This window comes from Vulpes vulpes, chromosome 11 (genome assembly GCF_048418805.1).
Source record: "Vulpes vulpes isolate BD-2025 chromosome 11, VulVul3, whole genome shotgun sequence".
Classification (NCBI taxonomy): Eukaryota; Metazoa; Chordata; class Mammalia; order Carnivora; family Canidae; genus Vulpes; species Vulpes vulpes.
Genome location: NC_132790.1, coordinates 56,919,194 through 56,926,010, shown reverse-complemented (window position 1 = coordinate 56,926,010; position 6,817 = coordinate 56,919,194).

Below are 6,817 nucleotides of genomic sequence, written 5' to 3'. Positions count from 1 at the left end.
ATGCTGTATTTTGTCAAATGCTTTCTCTGCATCTAATGAGAGGATCATATGGTTCTTTGTTTTTCTCTTGCTGATATGATGAATCACATTGATTGTTTTACGAGTGTTGAACCAGCCTGTGTCCCGGGGATAAATCCTACTTGGTCATGGTGAATAATTTTCTTAATGTGTTGTTGGATCCTATTGGCTAGTATCTTGTTGAGAATTTTTGCATCCATGTTCATCAGGGATGTTGGAGTGGATGCGGGGAAAAGGGAACCCTCTTACACTGTTGGTGGGAATGTGAACTGGTGCAGCCACTCTGGAAAACTGTGTGGAGGTTCCTCAAAGAGTTAAAAATAGACCTGCCCTACAACCCAGCAATTGCACTGTTGGGGATTTACCCCAAAGATTCAGATGCAATGAAACGCCGGGACACCTGCACCCCGATGTTTATAGCAGCAATGGCCACAATAGCCAAACTGTGGAAGGAGCCTCGGTGTCCATTGAAAGATGAATGGATAAAGAAGATGTGGTCTGTGTATACAATGGAATATTACTCAGCCATTAGAAACGACAAATACCCACCATTTGCTTCGACATGGATGGAACTAGAGGGTATTATGCTGAGTGAAATAAGTCAATCAGAGAAGGACAGTGTATGTTCTCACTCATTTGGGGAATATAAATAATAGTGAAAGGGAATATAAGGGAAGGGAGAAGAAATGTGTGGGAAATATCAGAAAGGGAGACAGAACATGAAGACTCCTAAATCTGGGAAACGAACTAGGGGTGGTGGAAGGGGAGGAGGGCGGGGGGTGGGGGGGAATGGATGACGGGCACTGAGGGGGACACTTGACGGGATGAGCACTGGGTGTTATTCTGTATGTTGGTAAATTGAACACCAATAAAAATTAATTTATTAAAAAAAAACAAAAAAAGAACAGGAAAGGGCTTATGTGTGAGCAACAGACTTTATAATCTTCCATTGAAGTTACTGATAATGAGATAAGAAGAACTAACACAATTCAATCCAAGGTCATGCTCTAGGTTTCTGGAATGTGCTAATTATGCCACTCTGCTAATCATGCCATACTACAAATTATCTGGTGTGAAAGATTTATGGTTTTAGAAATAAATGGAATTTAACAATTTTATTATTATGATTAATTATAGATGAGTCAAAATTGTGTAAAAGGATTTATGGAACCAATTCAGGCTAGTGTTTAAGTGGCTTGGTTCAAAATTACAAACTATCACCCTGGAAAATTTGAGTCAGGCGTCAGAGTGGAGACTTTATTTTAGAAGATTTATGTGAAGATGGACAAATAGGTCAGGAGACAAGTAGAATGTGCTAGTTCAATTATGCAAATTCTCTGTCTTTAAGGTCCTTCAGGTGCAGATTGCTGTACTTGGAACTGAGCAAACTGGACACAGATATGGGATGTAGACAGAATTCCTTCATTTGACCTTTTTATAGACTAGCACAGGGGAATGCTGCCCAAATTATAGTTTAATAAATCCAGGCCAAGAAAAGTGTACTTATAGTATGTCCTCTTGATGATCAAAAAAGGCCATAAAAAGGAATATTTAAGAAAATGTTTAAGAGGATTCCTGGAAGAGAAAACTATTGCCTGGGCTTTAGCAATTCACTGTGGAATTTTGCTGCTGACTTGTCATGACTGGCTTTGGGTGACATTAGGTATTTTGGAGTTTGGATACATGGGAAAACATAATATGATTCTAGGGAGCAGGTGGATGACATCTAGAAAGATATAGGGAAAAGCATATCGTTAAAACTAAAAGAAAGAACCCCAGTAGTTCCTGGGGCTCCTAAAAATTACCTTAAACAACCCCAAGGAAGATCCAAATTGAAAAGCAACTCTGGAAGAAGTGAAATGCCAAGAAATCCGGACAGAAGTGCTTACTTTTTTCCACCCTTTACCCCGAGAATATGTACTGGACATCTGCCATAAAGATAGAGGTAGGATTGGAACGATAAAGAAGAATGGGACACAATTCTTGCCTTTGAAGGTCTTGTGGCCTAATGAGCAGAGAGGCAGGGGATTGTAGATTCTAAATATAGCAGCAGAAGTGATGTGCAGGATGCATGAATAGAGTATGTGGGAATTCAGAGAAGAGGGCGAATGCCTCCCATGGATTCACAGAAAATGTGAAAATGCAGCTCATTGCAGAAATATGAATCAGAGTTTGCCAGATGAGGAAAGAGAACTTAGGCCATGAGCACAGGGGACAATTATGACAAGTGATGATGAAATCAGCTTTTCATAATCAACAGGAATTTATGTCACCTCTTCTGAAAGTCAAAGTCTCAACTAAAAAGAAAAATCTTCAATGTCCCACTTCTGTTATTTCTTTTATAGTTCCTTTTCTTTTCAAATGTGTATGTGGATCTCCTTTCAGACACATATCTTACCTTATTCAGTGTGATGCCTCCTGCTTCCAAAATATACACTCAACTCTCTTTTCTAATACTAGCCATAGAACATCTGATCCTCCCAAAATTCCTAGGAAGGTACAGAAGTTGGAAAGGGATGGACTTTGGGTTGGAGTCATTTACACAAGGGAATAGATAATACTCCTGATATGTTAAAAGCTCAGGAGAAGCAGTAGGATGTCCACTGGTTGCTGCTCTTGTTTCTCCTGCAGAACTTGAGTGAATAAAAAACCACAACAGCATATTCCAAAATATTCAAGTCTTTGGTCTAATTTTCATAACAATGTGGTGTTGTCCTGGGAGGATCTGGAGCAAAGGGGAAAGTATACCTTAGTACTGAGATGTTTGAGTCAGGATATTGCCCTTAATCATTTCATGGTAGACTAATAAGCCTTTCTGTCCGTTAACTGTTACCATTCTCCACAGCTTTTTTTCTGTACAAACCAATGAAAGATTTTTTTTGCCCATGAACTAGATTCAAAATGGAAATCCACAGAAAAAGATTGAAAAAGAGAGAAACCCCTCAGCTTAATTTATGCTAAACCATCACAGAAACCATTGTTCTCGATGATCACATGGCATGGTGGTTTCATATTATGCAAGAGGCGGTAATGACTCTGACAATGATGTTATTTGCCAGCATCTGTGGCTGACTTTGTGATACAGCCAACATTTAAATCCCTGTTTATGTTCCCCCAAAGCCCATGCTCTTTAGGAAGATATATGCTCAGAACATCTATGTAGAAAAGGAGAGTAGGAGATATGCTGAGAGGGATGGGGTTCCACACTTCACCCTAGTCCAGAGACAACTCCTTCAAAGATTTTTTGATATTTTTGGAATCTTTATTACTACCCTGATTGTTGCATTTACATGTCCTTTCCTGAATAGTAATGACTATTCTAACATGCTCTACTGTGTCAGAGACAACAAATGTGGGGCAGTTTCCTGAACACTGTAGCCTATGCTAGAGGGAAAGAAATCCTAGACTAGGTGGTGGCAACTAGAATGAAGAAAGCTTCTGGGCAAATCCTGGTATGACATACATGCCCCAAAGTCAATGAGTATTATTTTGTTTTAATGATATTATTGTGAACAGAAAGAAAAAAAAGAAGATGGTTTTGTTTCCTCTGAGTGGAAGAAGGTCTTGCTGGGATAATTGTGTTTTCATCTGGGCACCAATTCTTCCATAGTGCATTGTCACACTGTGGTCTAGCAGTTTTCTAACCACTTTTGGAGGTCCTTCAGTGGTTGCTTGTGAAGGAATTGGGGAAACAAAGGTGTTTAGACAAAACTCTGGTCTTTCCATCCCTTCTTACCCCAGAGCCAGGTTTTCATATACTTTCATATCCTTTTATGCAAGAATTTAATTAAATAAAATATTTCATAACTTTAAAAATTATGTAAATACTTGTCTATGGCAATTCATAATATTTAGTTGTATGTCAGCTTGTTGTTTCTGCTATGCCTCCTAGTGCCTAGGAATTCTCACTGTGGTAATGAATTATTCATTTACTAATTCATTTAACAAGTATTTATTGAGCATTTGCTATATTCTAAGTACTCTTTTTAAAGGCAGGACATATAAGTTTGAAAAAATTGGACAGTATCCTTGCACTCATGAAACATATATGATAACAGGAGGAGTAAAAACAAAGAAGCTTGATGGTTTTAGAGAGTATAAGTGCAACAAAGAAAATGAAACTATTATTTGAAGCCAGCACACATGTATAACTGATATTTAGGTCACTGAGCTCCTGGTCAATTAATTTCCCCTTCTAAATAATAAATGACAAAGTTAATTGAGGCCATCTCTAATTAATTCTATGATCTGAATGATGATATAATGTCAGAGCCAGAGGAACTTGTGCTGACCCCACTCATTCTTAGATAAAAAGACCCTGGCCCAAAATGGCTCAGAGAATGCTCAAGGTCTCTTGGCAAATGGTGGTTGAGCTGAGTTAAATACTTGCCTTCTGATTTTCTACCATTGGAAAATCTGTCTGTCAACATAAGGGGAATTAGGGCAAAGACCCAATGACAACAATAATAGAAAAAAAACAAGAAAAATATTTGATTTAGGAATAACATCAGTAAGCCTTATTGGAATACCCTTGGAATGCATAAACTTTTAGATATTTGATTTTTAGAAAAAATATGAATATCATAATGGGTCATTCAGTATGCTGAATATATCAGAAACTCCCTGTGATCTCAATTTAATATTACATGCTGATGACTTGATATTTCAAGAATGACATTATAATGGGATTTTCTACCTTACTTTTTCTCTGACCATCCATTTTCAACATGGTGCCAGGGTACACTTTTCATAGGAGAAATCAGATATCACTTTTCCACTTAAAATCCTCCAAATGTTTTTTAACAAGTTGGTCCAAAACATCTTGCCAGGGTCTAGAAGTTCCTACATGATCTGGCTCCATCAAATTTCCTATTTTTGCTATGCTCCTTCTCATGGCATTCTCCCCACACTGGTCCTCTTGTTGCTTCTGGTACATGCTAAGCATGTTCCCACCCCCATGTCTATACATAGTCAAATATTTAATATATTTAGCACTTAATCCAAAACTACCTTTCTTTAGGAGATTTCCACCAATCACAGTATCTGAAGTGGCTAAGAACCCACATACTTTCTTGTATTTTCATAATAGAACTTACCGCCATCTAAAATGAAAGTATTTCTTTGCTTAATATATATTACCTTTATCTCTACTAGAAGATGAGATCCACAAGAATGAGATATTCTGCTATATCTTTAGCCCCAGAGTAAGTGCCTGACACAAAGGAGTGACTCAATCACATGTGCCAAAGGAATATCAGGCAGCATGAAAAATGGACTCATCAGGGATAGAGTTATCTGGGTCCCAGATCCCAACTAGATGTGTGCAGAGAAAATCACACTTGCCATCATGCAGCTTTGAACTGAGTGCTCTATTTTTGCTCACCCTTAATTTGTATTTTCTGAAGGAAGATACTTTACTGGAATATCTGAGCACCGTTGGATATGGAGTATTGCGATGACAAGAATTTGCACCAATGACCTTAAAAATAACTATGCTTTCTGATGTATAGTTCACATTTAGCTGCCTTCACTCCTTTCAAGACCCTGGCAAAATAATTAACTTAAAAGTAAATAAAATGAAAAAAAAATGCATTATTTTCCTAAAGAAAGTGACTTAATGGACAGCCATCAGGTGTTTAAGACTCCTGAAATTCTCACTAGGACTCCAGAGGTATACTTCATGGAGCACAAAAACTCATGCAATGGAAGCATACAACAAGGTAATGGCCAGCGTCTGAGCTTGCTTCAGTACATTCCTTAAAACCCACAGTTGTAAGTCAGTTTCATTTATATGCTACCTCAGAGTTTCCCTGGCTGAATCAATATTTTAATTTTGGCCTTACATCAGTGGCAATCTCTCAGCATGCTACCTTACTGTCATGGGCATTCATCCCATGTCACATTGTTTAGTAGCTTACTAATTGGGAAATGTCATAATCAGGGTGGTATGAATATGTGTGTTGGGGAATAGTGTGTGTGAGGCTGGGGAGAGACGGGTGGGAAGAGAGGGAGGGAGGAGAAAGGACGGAAACATGAATATATTGTCTTCATTGGTAATGAAATCTGTACATCCATTAAAGATTTTTGTGAAGTCTTATATGCTAAATTATAACCTTTGCTATGTACTTGCCTTTGACTATGGACAATACTGTCTTTCAGGGATGTATACTAGCTTAAGTGAGCTGAATGCCAGGGCCAGGAGCAGGGGAGCCTTCATGGACAGGTGAGGAACAGGTTTTTGTTTATCTAAGGCATTGTCTTCTGGGATCTGCCCCTCCTCAGGGGGCCTATCTTATTCAGGTTTGTGGTTCTTGATGTCAACTTATACATCTGTCCCTGGAATCATATTGGTTAAAAAACTAACCCTCATCCCCAGCGTTTGATTGTGCTACCCCCAGACCTGAAATGCTCCCAGGTACCATTATATGTATGGAACCCATTTCCTTCTCTCACAGCTGGGCTGTCTGACCCAAACCCCAAGACTTATGCATTCCCTGGGCAGTACTTCCTATTATTATCACCTCTCCATGGTTCTTAGTCTAAGTGGGCAAGATTAGATGATTCAGACATTAGTGCCTGGATTCAAAAGCTGGCTCACCTATGTAACCCAGTGCCAACTATTTATTCTTTCTAGAACTCAGTTTGCAAAACTGTAAATGTATTTTATAATTAGATATTCATTGAGTTAATAAGTGAAATCCACACATGTAAACCTCTTTATATGATGCCTGGCCCATAACAAATGCTCCAAGTAAATTCATCAAAGAAAAGGCTGTGTTTGAATTAACACTTGAATTTG